The sequence below is a fragment of the Salvelinus namaycush genome, chromosome 16 (genome assembly GCF_016432855.1).
Source record: "Salvelinus namaycush isolate Seneca chromosome 16, SaNama_1.0, whole genome shotgun sequence".
Taxonomy (NCBI): Eukaryota; Metazoa; Chordata; class Actinopteri; order Salmoniformes; family Salmonidae; genus Salvelinus; species Salvelinus namaycush.
Window position 1 is genome coordinate 24,209,954 of NC_052322.1, and position 22,071 is coordinate 24,232,024.

The window sequence follows — 22,071 nt, forward strand, 5'->3', positions numbered from 1 at the left end:
TTACATAAATCTAGAACGAGAATATCAACAATCGCCGAAGCATCTATCCTATAACAACATTTCTGAATGGTACTCTGAAGTATCCATTCTAACCACCTACAACCATGAAAGCCATTGTGACTTCTGGGAAAGTTAACCAGAGACTCTGGTTAACCCTACAGGATGATCGAGTGTTTCAACGGAGAGACAACAACGACATACAGGCGTAAATATGTATATTGCAATTTCTTTCAGAATGAGCGGCCGTTCATGTGCAAAGTATTAGCATGTCCATGAGTACACTTATCCACTGTGTGTAGTGAATCCATTTTTATCTTTCCCGCTCTTTCTCAGTCCCCACCCCTTTCCTTTGTCTACCAAGCCGTCATATCGGCTTAGCCCACTAGGTACTTTTCTATCATTGTTAGTAACCAATATCTACTGTTTGTTTCTTATGTATTTCTGTGATTATTTAGTTAGTTACTAAATAAATAATTAACCCAATTTGTATATTTCTGATTATGGAAACTAGGGTTTGTGCAGATAACCAAGAATCTTACGACGTTTGGAATGAGAATAACGAAGATAATATTAATAATAATTAATGGAAGACTGTAATTGATAAGATATTAAAATATCTGAAGAGTTATATTCGGAAAATTATAACTCTGTAATGCTAAACATTTTCCCGTGGTGCCCCGACTTCCTAGTTAATTAATGTTTACATGATTAGTTTAATCACGCAACAATTCAACCTAGAGAACTGATTTGATATAAATAAGTCTTCACATTTAATGATACACAAGACACTGACAGAATGCATGAGTACTGTATATTTTTCTCAACCTTTGTCTTTTCTAGGCCACTGAAGTTCAAACACCACCATATCTGAATGTCAGAATTCAAACCCCCACAATCCCAATCACATTATCATCATCAGCCCACTTTTATCTCCCATCATATCCGTACACAGCCTACCTCTATCTCCCTGTGCATTGGGAGGTGGGGCGCACACATCCCCTAGACCCTGTCTGTCTGGCTTCACGCTATCAAGCCTTCCCTCGGGCCACAACTTGGGCTCGAAGACAGCGAGAGAGAGGAAGGGAGAGGTATATAAAGGAGATAATGAAGAAAGCTAATCAGATTGATCAAATTTCCTGTCCCTAATGAAAGGAAAGTGTGTCTGGTTTCCTCTCCTGTCCTGTGATAAAGATGATTAAGTCGTGGTGTCTGATAAACTTCAGGCCTCTAGATAACAGACAGAGAGAGTGGATATGATGGGCTGCCCCGGGCCAAGCTCTTTATCGCTCTTGTCATTGGGTTTTATCCCCCTCATATGTTGCTTCTTCTAGGAGCTACTGAAGGTCATGACGCTGAGATCTTGTCAGGATTACAGTCCTTGTCCTGTTTCATTTAGTTCATGGGAGATAAACAGACTGTTGATTCGATGTACGAAATAACTTGAACCATGTTGGTTGAAGATCATGTAACAAAAGTCTTTGCATTCATCAGCTACCATCAACATTCAGGCTACCAGGCTGTAGACAGCAACCTCTTCACTTATTATGTGCCATGCTATTGAAGAGAGAGAAAAGTATGATTCTCTGTATCAAATGTGTCTCATATGACAGTGAGCTGGCCGGTGCTCTCTGGGAGAGAGTAGAGAGAGAGAGGTATTTGTGGGAATGTTGTCCTTTGTCATCTAGGTATAAGACAGTGTGTCAAGCCCAAGCCACTCAACCCACAGCCCTGGAAATGTGCTGGCATCCAGTTATAGTCATCATATCATCAGGCAGACACACAGCTGTGTGTGGCACACAACGTGTTGCGCCCCTGATCTAAGTGAGGTGGCAATAAATACCTCAACACCAGTTTGTCACAGTGCTAAGTGGCCCTGGGAGTCCTGCTAAGTGCTACATACTATTACAGACCAGATATAGGGCTGTGCAACTTTCATCACTCTGTTACTGTAGCAAATTAATTTCATAAAACTTGTGTAACAGACCTAGGGTTCCAATTACATCAAAGACACCAAGACTATAGATGTTTACATTCCAGCGTCAATTTTCTCACCTGCTCATCACTTTCAGCTATCCACCTGCCACATACTGCAGACAGTAGATCTATTTTATTCTGATAAGCTAAGGGGAGCCACTTGTCTGCCTCACCTGTGAACGGTTCTAAAATAAATATGATATTCATTACAATTCAACATTTTAGTTCAACACAGTGTGGTTTGATGAACAAATATCCTGAGTAGATAAGGATACGTGTTTAGGAGTGGATTTTCCTTTCCCTTGTCCTCATTCCAGAGATGAATGGGATGAATAGAAATGTTTAGACTCTTGGTTTGTGGCAGGTTTCCACCTACTGGAAGACTTAGAGACCTCTAATGAAACCACCCCAGAGAGGCTGTCCAATCTGCTCCTCCAATCAAGATGGGATCTGAGCATCCTGTAACAAAATGGCTCCTGCCGTACTCCTGTAATTGGATATGTTGTCTTTAATGAAACAACTGTAGCACTGTAGCAGTAAGAAGGCTGCTGTATGCACGGCCCATAAAGAGAAGTGCTGACGTCGTACTGCAAGCAGGTTGTGTGCCTATTGTAAGGACTTAATGTAATTCTGCCAGTCCGTCGTAAAACACATTCAAAATAACTTTTAATTAAACTTCCAATTAAGGGTAATCTGATAACAGTGTTGGCTCAAAGTGAGTCAGTCATCTGATTTTTCTCCTCCTGCAGTTGTGGAATGCTCGCCTGTCCTTCCCCTTCCCCCTAGCTTCCCCTTAGTACCATATGCAAAACATTGCCTGTCTAATTTCTTTGAAGATCTTTCGCATGCTTTGTAGAAAAACTGAGATCGCATTTCATTTCACTGACAAAAGACCAGGTTCAATAGTGCATCTCTGCTGCCTCCACACCGCTGCCTCAGATTCCACCATGTTGTTCTCTACAAGAAACACAAGATTCTCTGCTGCCTCCACACCGCTGCCTCAGATTCCACCATGTTGTTCTCTACAAGAAACACAAGATTCTCTGCTGCCTCCACACCGCTGCCTCAGATTCCACCATGTTGTTCTCTACAAGAAACACAAGATTCTCTGCTGCCTCCACACCGCTGCCTCAGATTCCACCATGTTGTTCTCTACGAGAAACACAACATTCTCTGCTGCCTCCACACCGCTGCCTCAGATTCCACCATGTTGTTCTCTACAAGAAACACAAGATTCTCTGCTGCCTCCACACCGCTGCCTCAGATTCCACCATGTTGTTCTCTACAAGAAACACAAGATTCTCTGCTGCCTCCACACCGCTGCCTCAGATTCCACCATGTTGTTCTCTATGAGAAACACAACATTCTCTGCTGCCTCCACACCGCTGCCTCAGATTCCACCATGTTGTTCTCTACGAGAAACACAAGATTCTCTGCTGCCTCCACACCGCTGCCTCAGATTCCACCATGTTGTTCTCTACGAGAAACACAAGATTCTCTGCTGCCTCCACACCGCTGCCTCAGATTCCACCATGTTGTTCTCTACGAGAAACACAAGATTCTCTGCTGCCTCCACACCGCTGCCTCAGATTCCACCATGTTGTTCTCTACGAGAAACACAACATTCTCTGCTGCCTCCACACCGCTGCCTCAGATTCCACCATGTTGTTCTCTACGAGAAACACAAGATTCTCTGCTGCCTCCACACCGCTGCCTCAGATTCCACCATGTTGTTCTCTATGAGAAACACAACATTCTCTGCTGCCTCCACACCGCTGCCTCAGATTCCACCATGTTGTTCTCTACGAGAAACACAAGATTCTCTGCTGCCTCCACACCGCTGCCTCAGATTCCACCATGTTGTTCTCTACGAGAAACACAAGATTCTCTGCTGCCTCCACACCGCTGCCTCAGATTCCACTTTAGACTACTGAATTAGAATATGTTTGAGGGTATGGGTTATTTGTATAATGTATTTGTATGGGGTAGTATGGGTTATTTGTATAATGTATTTGTATGGGGTAATATGGGTTATTTGTATAATGTATTTGTATGGGGTAGTATGGGTTATTTGTATAATGTATTTGTATGGGGTAGTATGGGTTATTTGTATAATGTATTTGTATGGGGTAATATGGGTTATTTGTATAATGTATTTGTATGGGGTAGTATGGGTTATTTGTATAATGTATTTGTATGGGGTAGTATGGGTTATTTGTATAATGTATTCGTATGGGGTAGTATGGGTTATTTGTATCATGTATTCGTATGGGGTAGTATGGGTTATTTGTATAATGTATTCGTATGGGGTAGTATGGGTTATTTGTATAATGTATTCGTATGGGGTAGTATGGGTTATTTGTATAATGTATTTGTATGGGGTTGTATGAGTTATTTGTATAATGTATTTGTATGGGGTAGTATGGGTTATGCATGAGGATGTTGCATTGTGCCTTCATGGTTCACTTACAACATATGTTGTTTATGGGCAGACTCCTGGTCATCAGTGTGAGTATACATGCCACTGTGTTTTGTGTACAAGCTCTCAAAAACGCTGCACCAGTGTCCCCTGAAGCATATGCAGACATGTAGACTATTCCCTCCAAGCATTACTACAATCACTAATTAGTTCTACAATCAATGCCACAAGGCTTCTTTCTCTGTAGGCTTTTACAACTGATCTAAGGATGTCTTTGTTGAAGGGAAGGAAGAAGGAGAGAAACTCTTTGTTTTGTGGGTACCATCTGTGTGCGTGGCAGGCATGAAGTCCGCAGGGGATCCCTTGGTGATTGGGTTCTGTTAGATCTCAAGGGAGCCACAGTGAGTGTGTGGGTGCGTACATGTGTGCTATTGCTAGTGTGTGTGTGTGTGTGTGTGTGTGTGTGTGTGTGTGTGTGTGTGTGTGTGTGTGTGTGTGTGTGTGTGTGTGTGTGTGTGTGTGTGTGTGTGTGTGTGTGTATGTACACGTTCCTTCGTGCTAGTGCCTGTTCATAGGTGTGCGTGTGTGCATATGTGTGTGTCTGTGTATATGACTATGAGCTCTCGAACTCGGAACAGGTTGGAGCAGAGTGCGTTTCCTGCGGAGGCCCACAGTGGGCACCTCACTGCGGAGGAGAGGCCTGAGCCCACGGTGCTAATTGAGCTAATTAGACGGCCTCCACGGGGGTGTCATCACTAACGAGTCTGCTCTAATTACATATTTACTAATTTACCCATGCACTGACTACTGTCTCTGGGCTGGCTTCTCCAAGAGTGCAGGGGAGAATACGCCTAGGGAAGCTACTTGTTGACAAGTGCACCGACTCTGTTTCTGGTGTATATTTGGTGTTTCTATTTATGTAAAGAACACTGTCAAATTAGCATACTTGATTTCTTGTTACCATAGCCTGTTTTTAAAAAAACAACAGAAGTACTGCGATGTGTTGTTTAGTTGGACATTGAAACTGAGGCCGCTAACGGTGGTGAGCTAAAGTCCTCTGATATCTACTGTCCCTGAGTTTACAGAGGGAGTTAACAGGGTAGAACCAGCAGGGTCCAGGAGGTCCAGGGGTCCTGATCTGTTACTGATACATCCTAGCAGGGTTGGGCTACCTGGACATGTTTACTTACCTCAGTAATGTCACTGTACACAACGATAACACAACTACAACAGTCTCCCTGGATATCATGACTTGTGTGAATACATTTTTCAGAGTGGGTTACTGCGAGTTCGAGTCAAGCAGCAATGTATCATGATCAAACACTGTCATTGTGGCTGAATGGCTGGTTCGGTGGGTAGGAGACTTAGGAGACAGGACTATAGAGATGTTAATATTTGCTTATGTGGGCTGTATGTGGGCTGTACTGATGGCTGACGCATTCTCATGAACTCAAGCACAGAGTACCTTTGGTGTTGTGGTAAACATCTCCTGGCTAAATGCAACAACAACACAAAAAACATGTCAAACTCTACAAAAAGAAGAAAGGAGAAAAAATGTAAGAAACAAACAATTCGGGCAAAATTCCAGAGCTGGATAATTGTGTGAGAGGCAGGAGGCCCAGCTGTATTCACACTCGCTACCCACTAACAAATGATCTCACTATAACATTCATTGGCATGTGGGTTTAAATTTCTTTAATTTTGATGTCAGCGCTTCACAATCAATGGCTTATAAGAAACAGCAGCAGCTCATAGCAGCAACCCCCAAAGCCTGTTCCACTGGAGGCACAACATCTCTGATAAACAATTAAGAGGGATTGCTTTGTTCATACTGGGTGTATTACTGTCATATAATACATATCATCAAACTAACTATCTCTAGTTTTCTCTATTCGGATTACCCCGTTACACTAAAACTTGTCAAACTTAATGTTAATGGATAATTGTCTCAACCTCAACCTATTTTTCAATCGGATTTCAATACAAATATTATACTATTGCATCGTTTTACGTGCTGGTAAAGCGTCTCTAATTAGCTTGACGCAATAGAGTTTTACTGCTATGGCAACCATGATTCTTTGTGTGTCCCATGCATGTCTCATAGATAATTGCTTCTGTCGTCAAACAGATGGACACATGCCATCGTGCATTCTGTCACTATGACATTTGTTCTGTGTTTACCTTTCAACAATAGTTCAGATGAAATTAATTATATTTCTACGTACTTCCGTGGTATAGGGTTAACATATTTACATGGTCATGATGTGAAAGGAGCCACATATACATTATTGTACTGTCAAAGAACAAATGTTGCAAACAGGGAGAAGGAGAGGAGCTATTTATGACTGTAAATCTGGGACTGTACTATACGTACCATATGTATACTTTAGAGTGTCTATTGGGAGATGTTTAACACTTTTTTGGTTACAACATTATTCCATATGTGTTATTTCATAGTTTTGATGTCTTCACTATTACTCTACAATGTAGAAATTTGTAAAAATAAAGAAAACCCTAAGTAGGTGTGTCCAAACTTTTGACTGGTAGTGTAAGTATTCAAACCCTTTGCTATGAGACTCAAAATTGGCACACACCTGTCTGTACAAGGTATATATATAGTATAAGGTCCCATAATTTGCAAAAATGTCCAAAAACCTGTTTTTGCTTTGTCATTATCGGTTACTGTGTGTAGATTGATATTTTTTTAGGCTGTAACGTAACAAAATGTGGAAAAAGTCAAATGGTCTGAACATTTTCAAAATGCACTGTGTATACAAAAGTATGTGGACAACCCTTCAAATTAGTGGATTTGGCTATTTAAGCCACACCCGTTGCTGACAGGTGTATAAAATCGAGCACACACCCCTTCAATCTCCATAGACAAACATTGGCAGTAGAATGGCCTTCCTGAAGAGCTCAGTGACTGTTAACGTGACCCCGTCATAGGATGCCAGCTTTCCAATGAGTCAGTTCATCAAATTACTGCCCTGCTAGAGCTTGCCCGGTCAACTGTAAGTGCTGTTATTGTGAAGGTGAAACATCTAGGAGCAACAACGGCTCAGCCGCAAAGTGGTAGGCCACACAAGCTCACAGAATGTGACCATCAAACACCGTTGGGATGAATTGGAATGCCGACTGCAAGCCAAGCCTAATCGCCCAACATCAGTGCCCGACCTCACTAATGCTCTTGTGGCTGAATGGAAGCCAGTCCCCTCAGCAATGTTCCAGCATCTAGTTGAAATCCTTCCCAGAAGAGTGGAGGCTGTTATAGCAGTAAAGGGGGGACCAACTTCATATTAATGCCCATGATTTTGGAATGAGATGTTCAACAAAGCAGGTGTCCACATACTTTTGGTCATGTAGTATATTATAGTGTTCTGTTTGACAAACCTATGTGTTCACAGAGGTCCTCAACTGGACTACATGTACAGCAGCCAATAAATCAGAACATGAACCGTTGAATGTCTGTCCAGTATTCAGCAGATACTGTCTCTGGGGAATGAAATAGAGCTAGGCACTTTACAGTACAGTACAGTGCAGAATACTAGTACGTACCGTTTTACACTTTCTTATAATATTTTTTTTTTTTAACTGCTAACCATACACACATATCCTCAGCCTTGAGGCTTTCAGTATATTGGCTGTGTTAATCATAAACACACACACACACACACACACACACACACACACACACACACACACACACACACACACACACACACACACACGTGCGCCCGCGTATCCACGCGTGCACACACACACACACAACAGGCAGGATGGTTATATAAACAGCCTTGTAGCCGTTCGTTCAGGTGTGGAGGAAATGTTGAATCAATGGCCTCTAAAACCCAAAGAGAGCGAAGAGTGAGGTGTGCAGCAGAAAATATATAAGTGAAAATAATTCATATCTGCCAACAACTCATTGTCCTTCATTAGCTCCTGTACAATACATGTTTATATTGCTACATCTTGAAGGTCAACAGCATACTGTAAGTGATACTTCAACAGTAATACACATTTGCAATGAATTGATTGAGTAAGAGGGGCCATTTTTGAGGTCTCACTGAAAATGTATTTTGTTTGATTTTGGCTGACCAAGGAGCAGAAACTAATGCAGTGAACGTTTCACTCTTCATTGAGAGGGGTAGCATTGCTCTCTATTAGAAAATGTTGGGTATCAGGAGTGTATTGTCATATGAAGTTCCTATACTCAATATTCCACTTTTCACTGAAAAATTTATGCAGATCATCTTGACGAGTGTCATCTACTTAAATGCCTTTTATGCTCCCTTCTAGGAATATAACGCTGTGCCTTGCGTGAAAGCCCCTGTTTTTCCAGATGACTGTGTGATCTCGTTCTCCGTGGACGATGTGAGCAAAACGTTTAAACAGGTTAACAATCTCAAGGCAGCCGGACCAGCCACCAGACAAAATACCAGGGTGCGACATTTTCAATCTCTCCTTGTCCCAGTTTGTAATCCCAACATGTTTCAAGATGGCCACCATTGTCCCTGTTCCCAAGAGCTCAAAGGTAACTTGCCTAAATGACTATCGCCCTGTATCACTCACATCTGTATTTATGAAGTGCTTTGAAAGGCTGGTCATGACACACATCAACACCATCATCCCAGACACCCTAGATCCACTCCAATTCACATGCCGCCCCAACAGATCCAAAGATGACGCAATCTCAATTGCACTTCACTCTGCCTTCTCCCACCTGGACAAGAGTAAAAATAACAATGTGAGAATGCTGTCCATAGACTACAGCTCAGCGTTCAACACCATAGTGCCCTCCAAGCTCATCAACAAGCTAGGGACCCTGGGACTGAACCCTCCCCCCACTCTGCTAAAGGTAGATGATGACGACGACAGAGATGGTCGCCTCGCTTCAGGTCCTTAGAAAACTATCCAGTTATTTGTTTTTTAATAAACTATTTCTTACATTGTTAGCCCAGAAAATCTCAAGTGTTATTACATACAGCTGGGAAAAACTATTGGACATATAGCAATGTCAACTTACCAACATTATGACCAGGAATACGTCTTTCCCGAAGCGGATCCTTTGTTCGGACCTCCACACTGGACATGGGATCTTATCCCAGAGGTCGACCCAAAACAACGCGGTCGCCGCAGGAGAGACAGACGGAGCGGCCTACTGGTCAGACTCAGAAGGCGAGCACACCATCCACCGCTCCCGAGCATATTACTCGCCAATGTCCAATCTCTAGATAACAAGGTGAACGAAATTAGGGCATGAGTTGCCTTCCAGAGAGACATCAGAGATTGTTACATTCTCTATTTCACAGAAACATGGCTCACTCGGGATACGGTTTCTTCACGCATCGCGCCAACAGAAACAAACATCTCTGGTAAGAAGAAGGGCGGGGGTGTATGCCTTATGATTAACGACTCATAACGTAATCACAACAACATACAGGAACTCAAGTCCTTTTGTTTACCTGACCTATAATTCCTTACAATCAAATGCCGACCACATTATCTTCCAAGAGAATTCTCTTCGATTATAGTCACAACTATGTATACCCCCCACAAACAGACGACTTGCTCCCAGACAAATTAAACAACTTCTTTGCTCGCTTTGAGGACAATACAGTGCCACTGACCACTACCAAAGCCTGTGGGCTCTCCTTCTCCGTGGCCAAAGTGAGTAAAACATTTAAACGTGTTAACCCTCGCAAGGCTGCCGGCCCAGACGGCATCCCTAGCCACGTCCTCAGAGCATGCGCACACCATCTGGCTGATGTGTTTACGGACATATTCAACCAATCCCTATTCCAGTCTGTTGTCCCCACATGCTTCAAGATGGCCACCATTGTTCCTGTTCCCAAGAATGCTAAGGTAACTGAACTAAATGACTATCGCCCCATTGCACTCACTTCTGTCATCATGAAGTGCTTTGAGATACTAGTCAAGGATCTTATCACCTCCACCCTACCTGATACCCTAGACCCACTCCAATTTGCTTACCACCCCAATAGGGCCACTGAAGATGCAATTGTAATCACACTGCACACTGCCCTATCCCATCTGGACAAGAGGAATACCTATGTAAGAATGCTGTTCATTGACTACAGCTCAGCATTTAACACCATAGTACACACCAAACTTGTCATTAAGCTCGAGAACCTGTGTCTTGACCCTGCCCTTTGCAACTGGGTCCTTGACTTTCTGACGGGCCGCCCCCAGGTGGTGAAGGTAGGAAACAACATCTCCACCCTGCTGATCCTCAACACTGGGGCCCCACAAGGGTGCGTTCTCAGCCCTCTCCTGTACTCCCTGTTCACCCATGACTGCGTGGCCATGCACGCTCCAACTCAATCATCAAGTTTGCAGACGACACTACAGTGGTAGGCCTGATTACCAACAATGACGAGACGGCCTACGGGGAGGAGGTGAGGGCCCTCGGAGTGTGGTGTCAGGAAAATAACCTCTCACTCAACATCAACAAAACAAAGGAGATGATTGTGGACTTCAGGAAACAGCAGAGGGAGCACCCCCCCCCCCCGCCCCCCATCCACATCGACGGGGCAGTAGGGGAGAAGGTGGAACGTTTTAAGTTCCTCGGCGTACACATCACAGACAAACTGAAATTATCCACCCACACAGACAGCATGGTGAAGAAGGCGCAACAGCGTCTCTTCAACCTCAGGAGGCTGAATACATTTGGCTTGTCATCTGAAACACTCACAAACTTTTACAGATGCACAATCGAGAGCATCCTCTCGGGCTGTATCGCCGCCTGGTACAGCAATTGCACCGCCCTCAACCGCAAGGCTCTCCAGAGGGTAGTGCGGTCTGCACAACGCATCACGTTGTCACAGGAAGGCCAAAAAGATCATCAAGGACAACAACCACCGAGCCACTGCCTGTTCAACCCGCTATCATCCAGAAGGCGAGGTCAGTACAGGTGCATCAAAGCTGGGACCGAGAGACTGAAAAACAGCTTCTATCTCAAGGCCATCAGACTGTTAAACAGCCATCACTAACATAGAGAGGCTGATGCCAACATACAGACTCAAATCACTGGCCACTTAAATAAATTGACTTAATAAAGGTATCACTAGTCACTTTAAATAACGCCACTTTAATAATGTTTACATATCCTACATTACTCATCTCATATGTATATACTGTATTCTATACCATCTACTGCATCTTGCCTATGCCGCACGCCATCGCTAATCCATACATTTATTTGTACATATTCTATTCATCCCTTTACATTTGTGTGTATTTGTGTGTATAAGGGAGTTGTTGTGAATTTGTTAGATTACTTGTTAGATATTACTCCATAGTTGGAACTTGAACCACAATCATTTTGCTACACTGGCATTAACATCTGCTAACCATATGTGACCAATAAAATTTGATTTGATTTGATTTGCAACTAGATCCTGGACTTCCTGACGGGCAGGCCCCAGGTGGTGAGGGTAGGTAACCCACGACTGCGTGGCCACGCACTACTCCAACACTATCATTAAGTTTGCTGATGACATGACGGTGGTAGGCCTGATTACCGATAACGATGAGTCAGCAAACAGGGAGGAGGTCAGAGACTTAGCAGTGTGGTGCCAGGACAACAACCTCTCCCTCAACATCAATTAGTCCAACGTGATGATCTTGGACTATAGGAGAAAGAGGGGAGAGCACGCCCCGTTCACATCGAAGGGCTGTTGTGGAGCGGGTCGAGTGCTTCAAATTCTTTGGCGTCCACATCACCAAAGACTTAACATGGTCCACACATACCTGCACAGTTGTGAAGAGCGCACGGCAGTGCCTCTTCCCCCTTAGGAGACTGAAAAGACTTGGTATGGGCCTTCGGATCCTCAAAAAGTTATACTGCTGCACCATAGAGGGCATCTTGACTGGCTGCATCACCACTTGGTATGGCAAATGCACCGGCCTAAGCTTACAGAGCAAGGTGTGGACAACCTAATTTATCACTGGGGCCGAGCTCCCTGCCATCCAGGACCTCTATATCAGGCGGTGTCAGAGGAAGGCCCGAAAAATTGCCAAAGACTCCCAAAACGTCTGGCAAACAGTATAGGAGCATTGGCTCTCGGACGAACAGGCTCCGGAACAGCCTCTACCTCCAAGCCATAAGACTGCTAAATAGCCAGAGTGCTAAATAGTCAATTAATGGTACCCAAACTATCTGCATTTACTATCTTGCACTGACCCTAGGCACACTCACTAAACTATATGTACAGTACACACCATATACACACACACTCACTCACACACACTACATTGACACTCCAATACAAAACCCCCACACACACACGTCTCAGTCTCCAGTATCTATGCTGCAATAGTCTATGTCGGGGGATTGTGGAGGCCAGGTCATCTGAAGCAGCACTCCATCACTCTCCTTGGTAAAATAGCACTTACACAGCCTGGAGGTGTGTTGGGTCATTGTCCTGTTGAAAAACAAATAATAGTCCCACTAAGCTCAAACCAGATGGGATGGCGTATCGCTGCAGAATGCTGTGGTAGCCATGCTGGTTAAATGCGCCTTGAATTCTAAATAAATCACAGACAGTGTCACCAGCAAAGCAACCACACACCATAACAACTCCCTTTCCATGCTTCACGGTGAGAAATACACATGCGGAGATCATCCGTTCACCCACACCGCGTCTCACAGACTATTGCTCGTGTTTCTTGGCCCAAGCAAGTCTCTTCTTATTATTGGTGTCTTTAGTAGTGGTTTCTTTGCAGCAATTCGACCATGAAGGCCTGATTCACACAGTCTCCTCTGAACAGTTGATGTTGAGATGTGTATGTTACTTGAACTCTGTGAAGCATTTATTTGGGCTGCAATTTCGAATGCTGGTAACTCTAATGAACTTATCAAATCAAATCAAATTGTATTTGGGCCGTATTTGCGGTGAATATGCGCCGAATGCAACAGGTGTAGACCTTACAGTGAAATACTTACTTACAAGCCCATAACCAACAAAGCAGTTTTTTAAAAATACAAATTTCTTTTCTCAAATAATAATAAAAAATAAGTAACAAAAAATTAAGAGCATCAGTAAAATAACAATAGCGAGGCTATATATTGTATTGTATTTATTATGGATCCCCACTAGCTGATGCAAAAGCAGCAGCTACTCTTCCTGGGGTCCAGCAAAATTAAGGCAGTTTATACAATTTTAAAACATTACAATACATTCACAAATTTCACAACACACTGTGTGCCCGCAGGCCCCTACTCCACCACTACCACATATCTACAGTACTAAATCCATGTGTATGTATAGTGCGTGTGTGTGTGTGTGTGTGTGTGTGTGTGTGTGTGTGTGTGTGTGTGTGTGTGTGTGTGTGTGTGTGTGTGTGTGTGTGTGTGTGTGTGTGTGTGTGTGTGTGTGTGTGCCAATTTTGGCTTCACAGTCCCCGCTGTTCCATAAGGTGTTTTTTTAATCTGTTTTTTAATCAAATTTGACTGCTTGTGTCATTTACTTGATGTGGAATTGAGTTCCATGTAGTCATGGCTCTATGTTGTACTGCGTGCCTCCATAGTCTGTTCTGGACTTGGGGACTTTGAAGAGACCTCTTGTGGCATGTCTTGTGGGGTATGCATGGGTGTCAGAGCTGTGTGCCAGTAGTTTAGACAGACAGCTCAGTGCATTCAACATGTCAATACCTCTCATAAATAAAAGTAGTGATGAAGTCAATCTCTCCTCCACTTTCAGCCAGGAGAGATTGACATGCATATTATTAATATTAGCTCTCTGTGTACATCCAAGGGCCAGCCATGCTGCTCTGTTCTGAGCTAATTGCAGTTTTCCGAAGTCCTTTTTTGTGGCACACGACCACACGACTGAACAGTAGTCAAGGTGTGTCAAAACTAGGGCCTGTAGGACCTGCCTTGTTGATAGTGTTGTTAAGAAGGCAGAGCATCGCTTTATTATAGAGAGACTTCTCCCAATCTTAGCTACTACTGCATCAATAAGTTTTGACCATGACAGTTTACAATCTAGTCTTACTCCAAGCAGTTCAGTCATCTCAACTTGCTCAATTTCCACATTATTTATTACAAGATTTAGTTGAGGTTTAGGGTTTAGTGAGTGTTTTGTTCCAAATACAATGCTTTTAGCTTTAGAAATATTTAGGTCTAACTTATTCCTTGCCACCCACTCTGAAACTAACTGCAGCTCTTTGTTGAGTGTTGCAGTCATTTCAGTTCCTGTAGTAGCTGACGTGTATAGTGTTGAGTCATCCGCATACATAGAAACTCTGGCAATACTCAAAGTCAGTGGCATGTCTATAGTAGAAATTTTTAAAAAAGCAAGGGGCCTAAACAGCTACCCTGGGGAATTCCTGATTCTAACTGAATTATATTTGAGAGGCTTCCATTAAAGAACTCCCTCTGTGTTCTGTTAGACAAGTAACTCTCCACATTATAGCAGGGGGTGTAAAGCCATAACACATACGTTTTTCCAGCAGCAGACTATGATCAATAATGTCAAAAGCTGCACTGAAGTGTAACAAGACAGCCCCCACAATAATTTTATCATCAATTTCTCTCAGCCAATCATCAGTCATTTGTGTAAGTGCTGTGTTTGTTGAGTGTCCTTCCCTATAAGCATGCTGAAATTCTGTTGTCAATTTGTTTACTGTGAAATAGCATTATATCTGGTCAAACACTATTTTTTTCAGAAGTTTACTAAGGGTTGGTAACAGGCTGATTGGTCAGCTATTTTGAGCCATTAAAGGGGACTTTACTATTCTTGGGTAGCGGAATGACTTTAGCTTCCCTCCAGGCCTGAGGGCACATGATCTCTAGTAGGCTTAAATTGAAGATGTGGCAAATAGGAGCGGTAATTTTCCATCTAGATTGTCAGACCCTGGTGGCTTGTCATTGTTGATAGACAACAATTCTTTTTCACCTCTTCCACACTGACTTTACGGAATTCAAAAGTACAATTCTTGTTTTTCATAATTTGGTACGATATACCTGAATGTGTAGTGTCAGCGTCTGTTGCTGGCATGTCAAACTAAGTTTGCTTATCTTTCCAATGAAAAAGCCATTAAAGTATTTTGCAATATCAGATGGCTTTGTGATGAATGAGCCATCTGATTCAATAAATGAAGGAGCCGAGTTGGCTTTTTTTCCCCAAAATGTAATTTAAGGTTCCCCAAAGCTTTTTACTATCATTCTTTATATAATTTATCTTTGTTTCATAGTGTAGTTTCTTTTTATTTAGTTTAGTCACATGATTTCTTAATTACAGTACGTTTGCCAATCAGTTGGGCTGCCAGACTTAATTGCCATAACTTTTGCCTCATCCCTCTCAACCATACCATTTTTCAATTCCTCCTCAATCCAAGGGGATTAACAGTTTTTACAGTCATTTTCTTAATGGGTGCGTGCTTATTATTAACTGGAATAAGTAGTTTCATAAATGTGTCAAGTGTAGCGTTTGGTTGCTCCCCATTACACACCACAGACCAGCAAATATTCTTTACATCATCAACATAGGAATCGCTACAAAACGTATTGTATGACCTCTTATACACTATATTAGGCCCAGCCTTTGGAACTTTGGTTTTCCTAGATATGGCTATTATATTGTGATCACTACATCCTATGGATTTGGATACTGCTTTAAAGCAAATATCTGCAGCGTTAGTAAAAATGTGATCAATAAATGTTGATGATTTAATTCCTGTGCTGTTTATAACTACCCTGGTAGGTTGACTGAAAACCTGATCCAGGTTGCAGGCACTGGTTACAGTTTGAAGTTTTTTCCTGAGTGGGCAGCTTGATGATAGCCAGTCAGGAGATTTACCAGGAGAGGTAAATTACCCGAGAAAATATACTGTACTTTTCTGTTGATATCACATACATTATCAAGCATTTCACACATATTATCCAGGAACCGACTGTTAGCAGTTGGTGGTCTGTAGCAGATTCCCACAAGAATGGGCTTTAGGTGAGGCAGATGAACCTGTAGCCATATTACTTCAACAGTATTTAACATTAGATCATCTCTAAGCTTTACAGGAATGTGGTACATGTTATAACCATGTATTGCTACCACTGTATCATCAAAGGTATTATCTAAGTGAGTTTCAGAGATAGTCAGAATATGAATGTCATCTGTTACAAGCAAGTTATTGACTTCATGGACCTTGTTTCTTAGGCTACATATGTTAATATGGGCTGTTTTTAGCACTTTTCTGGGTTGCTTGATTGTTTTTAATGCTTTACTGGGAAGCTTATCAGAGGTAGACTTGCTCATGTTATTTACATTGAAGCTGATAGTGCAGGGTGAGCTGCATAAAGTGGTCTTCCTACTATGGCCCACCGCCTCAGTGCTAACAGTGTAACTCTGGTTTATAGGCTCATGATTACTTCTTACAATAGCTGTAGGATAAACAGATGTATTCAGTGCAATTAGAGTTACGTAAATTAAATTACTTACATTGTGTTTGCCAATGACCCTAAGATCATGTACATTCGATGTAGCATTATGACGACTCATTGTCACAATGGTAGGGATTAACTGAGCTGGTCTTGGATCATTTACCACTCATTGTTTCAATGCAGCCTTGAAATGCGTGGACAGAGTCCAGAAGAAAAGACCATTTGGATGGACTCCATCATTCCTGTAGAGTATCTTCTGGACTACGACAGTGTCAGCTCCCAGGATCTGTGGTAAAACAGTTGGAAGCGGGGGCACCAGTTAGTCAAGGTAATTGAGGTAATATATACTTGTAAGTAGAGTTATTTAAGTGACTTATGCATAGATAATAACAGAGAGTAGCAGCAGCGTAAAAGAGTGAAGGGGAATGCAGGGGGGGGGGGGGGGGGGGGGGGGGGGGGGGGGCAATGCAAATAGTCTGGAAAGCAATTTGATAAGATGTTCAGTAGTCTTATGACTTGGGGGTAGAAGCTGTTTAGAAGCCTCTTGGACCTAGACACCGGTACCGCTTGCCATGTGGTAGAAGAGAGAACAGTCTATGACTAGGGTGGCTGGGCTCTTTGACAATTTTTAGGGCCTTCCTCTGACACCGTCTGGTATAGAGGTCCTGGATGGCAGGAAGCTTGGACCCAGTGATGTACTGGGCCGTACGCCCTACCCTCTGTAGTGCCTTGCGGTCGGAGGCTGAGCAGTTGCAATACCAGGCAGTGATGCAACCAGTCAGGATGCTCTCGATGGTGCAGCTGTAGAACCTTTTGAGGATCTGAGGACCCATGCCAAATCTTTTCAGTCTTCTGAAGGGGAATAGGCTTTGTCGTGCCCTCTTCATGACTGTCTTGGTGTGCTTGGACCATGTTAGTTTGTTGGTGATGTGGACACCAAGGAACTTGAAGCTCTCAACCTGCTCCACTACAGCCCTGTCGATGAGAATGGGGGCGTGCTCGGTCCTCCATTTCCTGTAGTCCACAATCATCTCCTTTGTCTTGATCACGTTGAGGGAGAGGTTGTTCTCCAGGTCAGAGACCACACGGCCAGGTCTCTGACCTCCTCCCTATATGCTGTCTTGTCGTTGTGGTGATCAGGCCTACCACTGTTGTGTCATCGGCAAACTTGATGATGGTGTTCGAGTCGTGCCTAGGCCGCGCAGTCATGAGTGAACAGGGAGTATAAGGGGGGGACTGAGCACGCATCCCTGAGGGGCCCCCGTGTTGAGGATCAGCGTGGCAGATGTGTTGTTACCTACCCTTACCACCTAAGGGCGGCCCGTCAGGAAGTCCCAGATCCAGTTGCAGAGGGAGGTGTTTAGTCCCAGGGTCCTTAGCTTAGTGATGAGCTTTGAGGGCACTATGGTGTTGAACGCTGAGCTGTAGTCAATGAATAGCATTCTCACATAGGTGTTCCTTTTGTCCAGGTGTGAAAGGGCAGTGTGGAGTGCAATAGAGATTGCATCATCTGTGGATCTGCTGGGGCGGTATGCAAATTAGAGTGTGTCTGGGGTTTCTGGGATAATGGTGTTGATGTGAGCCATGACCAGCCTTTCAAATCACTTCATGGCTACAGACGTGAGTGCTATGGGTCGGTAGTCATTTAGGCAGGTTACCTTAGTGTTCTTGGGCACAAGGACTTTGGTGGTCTGCTTAAAACATGTTGGTATTACAGACTCAGACAGGGAGAGGTTGAAAATGTCAGTGAAGACACTTGCCAGTTGGTCAGCGCGTGCTAAGGGGACTCGTCCTGGTAATCCGTCTGGCCCTGCGACCATGTACATTTTGAAGTGCTTGTAGGTCTTACTCACATCGGCTGCGAAGAGCGTGATCACACAGTTGTCCGGAACAGCTGATGTTCTCGTGAATGTTTCAGTGTTACTAGCCTCGAAGCAAGCATAGTAGTAATTTACCTCGTCTGGTAGGCTTGTGTCACTGGGCAACTCTCGGCTGTGCTTCCCTTTGTAGTCTGTAATTGTTTGCAAGCCCTGCCACATCCGACGAGCATTGGAGCCGGTGTAGTACGATTCCATCTTAGTCCTGTATTGATGGTTCGCCGGAGGGTATAGCGGGATTTCTTATAAGCTTCCGGGTTAGAGTCCCGTTCCTTGAAAGCGGCAGCTCTACCCTTTAGCTCAGTGCGGATGTTGCCTGTAATCCATGGCTTCTGGTTGGGGTATGTACGTACAGTCACTGTGGGGACGATGTCATCAATGCACTTATTGATGAAGCCAGTGGCTGATGTGGTGTACTCCTAAATGCCATCGGAAGAATCCCGGAACATATTCCAGTCTGCTAGCAAAACAGTCCTGTAGCTTTGCATCTGCTTCATCTGACTACTTTTTTATTGACTGGAGCTTCCTGCTTTAATTTTTGCTTGTAAGCAGGAATCAGGAGGATAGAATTATGGTCAGATTTGCGAAATGGAGGGCTTGGGAGAGCTTTGTATGCGTCTCTGTGTGTGGAGTAAAGGTGGTCTAGAGTTATTTTTCCCTCTGGTTGCACATTTAACATGCTGATAGAAATTTGGTAAACCGGATTTAAGTTTCCCTGCATTAAAGTCCCCGTCCAATAGGAACGCCACCTCTGGATGAGCGTTTTCCTGTTTGCTTATTGCGGAATACAGCTCGTTGAGTTTGGCCATAGTGCCAGCATCGGTCTGTGGTGGTATGTAGACAGCTATGAAAAATACAGATAAAAACTCTCTAGGTAGATAGTGTGGTCTACAGATTATCATGAGATACTCCACCTCAGGCGAGCAAAACCTTGAGACTTCCTTAGATATCATGCACCAGCTGTTGTTTACAAATATACATAGACCGCCCCCCCTTGTCTTACCAGAGTCTGCTGTTCTATCCTGCCGACACAGTATATAACCCACCAGCTGTATGCTATTCATGTCGTCGTTCAGCCACGACTCAGTGAAACATAAGGTAATACAGTTTTTAATGTCACATTGGTAGGACATACGTGCTTTTAGTTTGTCCAATTTATTATCCAGCAATTGTACGTTGGCCAATAGTACCGATGGCAACGGCAGATTAGCCACTCGTCGGCGGATCCTCACAAGGCACCCCGATCTCCTTCCACGATATCTTTTCCGTCTCTTTCTCCTGCGAATGACGGGATGAGGGCCTGTTCGGGTGTCTCGAGTAAATCCCTCTCGTCCGACTCATTAATAAGACTAGGGAGCGACATCTTCGTTTTTGGCTAAAAAAACGTACCCATTTGAAACTGCCTATTTCTCAGCCCCCGAAACTAGAATATGCATATAAGTGTCAGATTAGGATAGAAAACACTCTGAAGTTTCCAAAACTGTAAAAATGTTGTCTGTGAGTTAAACAGAACTGATATTGCAGGCTAAAACCTGGGGAAAATCCAATCAGGAAGTGACCCTGTTTTTGAAACCTCTCTGTTCCTAAGCATCCCTATTGCCCATTGAAAGGGATATCAACCAGACTTCTTTTTCTATGGCTTCCCTGAGGTGTCAACAGCCTTTAGACATAGTTTCAGGCTTTTATTTTGAAGAATGAGCGTGAAAGGGCACATTGCGTAAGTGGATAGGTGGGGGCTCTCAGAGTGAGTTCTGCGTAACAGAGAAAGGCGGCCATTGTTCCTCCCTGTCCTGGTGAAAAGCCAACTGTCCCGGTTAATATATTATCGAATAGATATTTGAAAAACACCCTGAAGATGGATTATAAAAAACGTTTGACATGTTTCTGTGGACATTAGGGATATAATTTGGGATTTTTGTCGGCGTTGTCGCGAGCGCTCTTTCCGGTGGATTCCTGGGCATAACGCATCAAACTAATGGAGGTATTTGGATATAAAAAATATCTTTATGGAACAAAAGGAACATTTGTTGTCTAACTGGGAGTCTCGTGAGTGAAAACATCCGAAGATCATCAAAGGTAAACGATTAATTTGATTGCTTTTCTGATTTTCGTGACCAAGTTACCTGATGCTAGGTGTACTTATTGTTTTGTCGAGCGATTGATAAACTTACACAAACGCTTGTATTGCTTTCGCTGTAAAGCATAATTTCAAAATCTGAGACGACAGATGGATTAACAAAAGGCTAAGCTGTGTTTTGAAATATTGCACTTGTGATTTCATGAAATTATATTATATTATATACCTGTGGCGCTAGGCTAGGCTATGCTAGTCAGCGTTTCTGATGACAATTATCCCGGATCCGGGATGGGTGGTTCAGAAAGGTTAAAGAGAATTTCTTCTTCCAGTTCAAGGTGAGTAATCACTGTTCTGATTTCCAGAAGCACTTTTCGGTCATAAGAGACGTTAGCAGCAACATTATGTACAAAATAAGCTACAAACAATGCCAAAAAATGAACGAAATAGCACAGTTGGTAAAGAGCCCATAAAACGGCAGCCATCTTCTCAGGCGCCATGACCCCTCTGCAGCAGAGGTAACTCTGGGTCTTCCATTCCTGTAGCGGTCCTCATGAGAGCCAATTTTATCATAGCGCTTGATGGTTTTTGCGACTTCACTTGAAGAAACTTTCAAAGTTTGCATTAAGAAGGAAAGAAATTCCACAAATGAACTTTTAAGAAGGCACACCTGTTAATTGAAAAGCATTCCAGGTGACTACCTCATGAAGCTGGTTGAGAGAATGCCAAGAGTGTGCAAAGCTGTCATCAAGGCAAAGGGTGGCTATGTGAAGAATATATTTTGATTTGTTTAACATTTTTCTGGTTACTACATGATTCCATATATTTTTGAATTCTTCACTATTATTCTACAATGTAGAAATTAGTAAAAATTAAGAAAAACCCTTGAATGATTAGGTGTTCTAAAACTTTTAACTGGTAGTGTATATACAGGGAGGACCAGTACCAGATCAATGTGGAGCTATATAGAGGGAGTTACTGGCACCCCTGACTGGCAATGCACAAACAATACTTTAAAAAATATAAACAATATAATTATAGAGAGAAACTCAAAATATCAACATGTGGTAAATACTGTACTTTATTCATGTTTCAATGGAACCAACCAAAATCATACAATTATTTAATATAAAATAAATTTCACCAAAATCAAGGTTTCATAATTAATGGCACTCTTCATTTAGTACTCAGTGCAACCACCTCTGGTAAGGATAACAGTCTTTTCCTGTAATGTTTGACAAGGTTAAAACCTCTCTAGGGTATGTGGGACGTTAGCGTCACACCCCGCAACAGCCAGTGAAACTGCAGGGTGCCAAATTCAAAACAA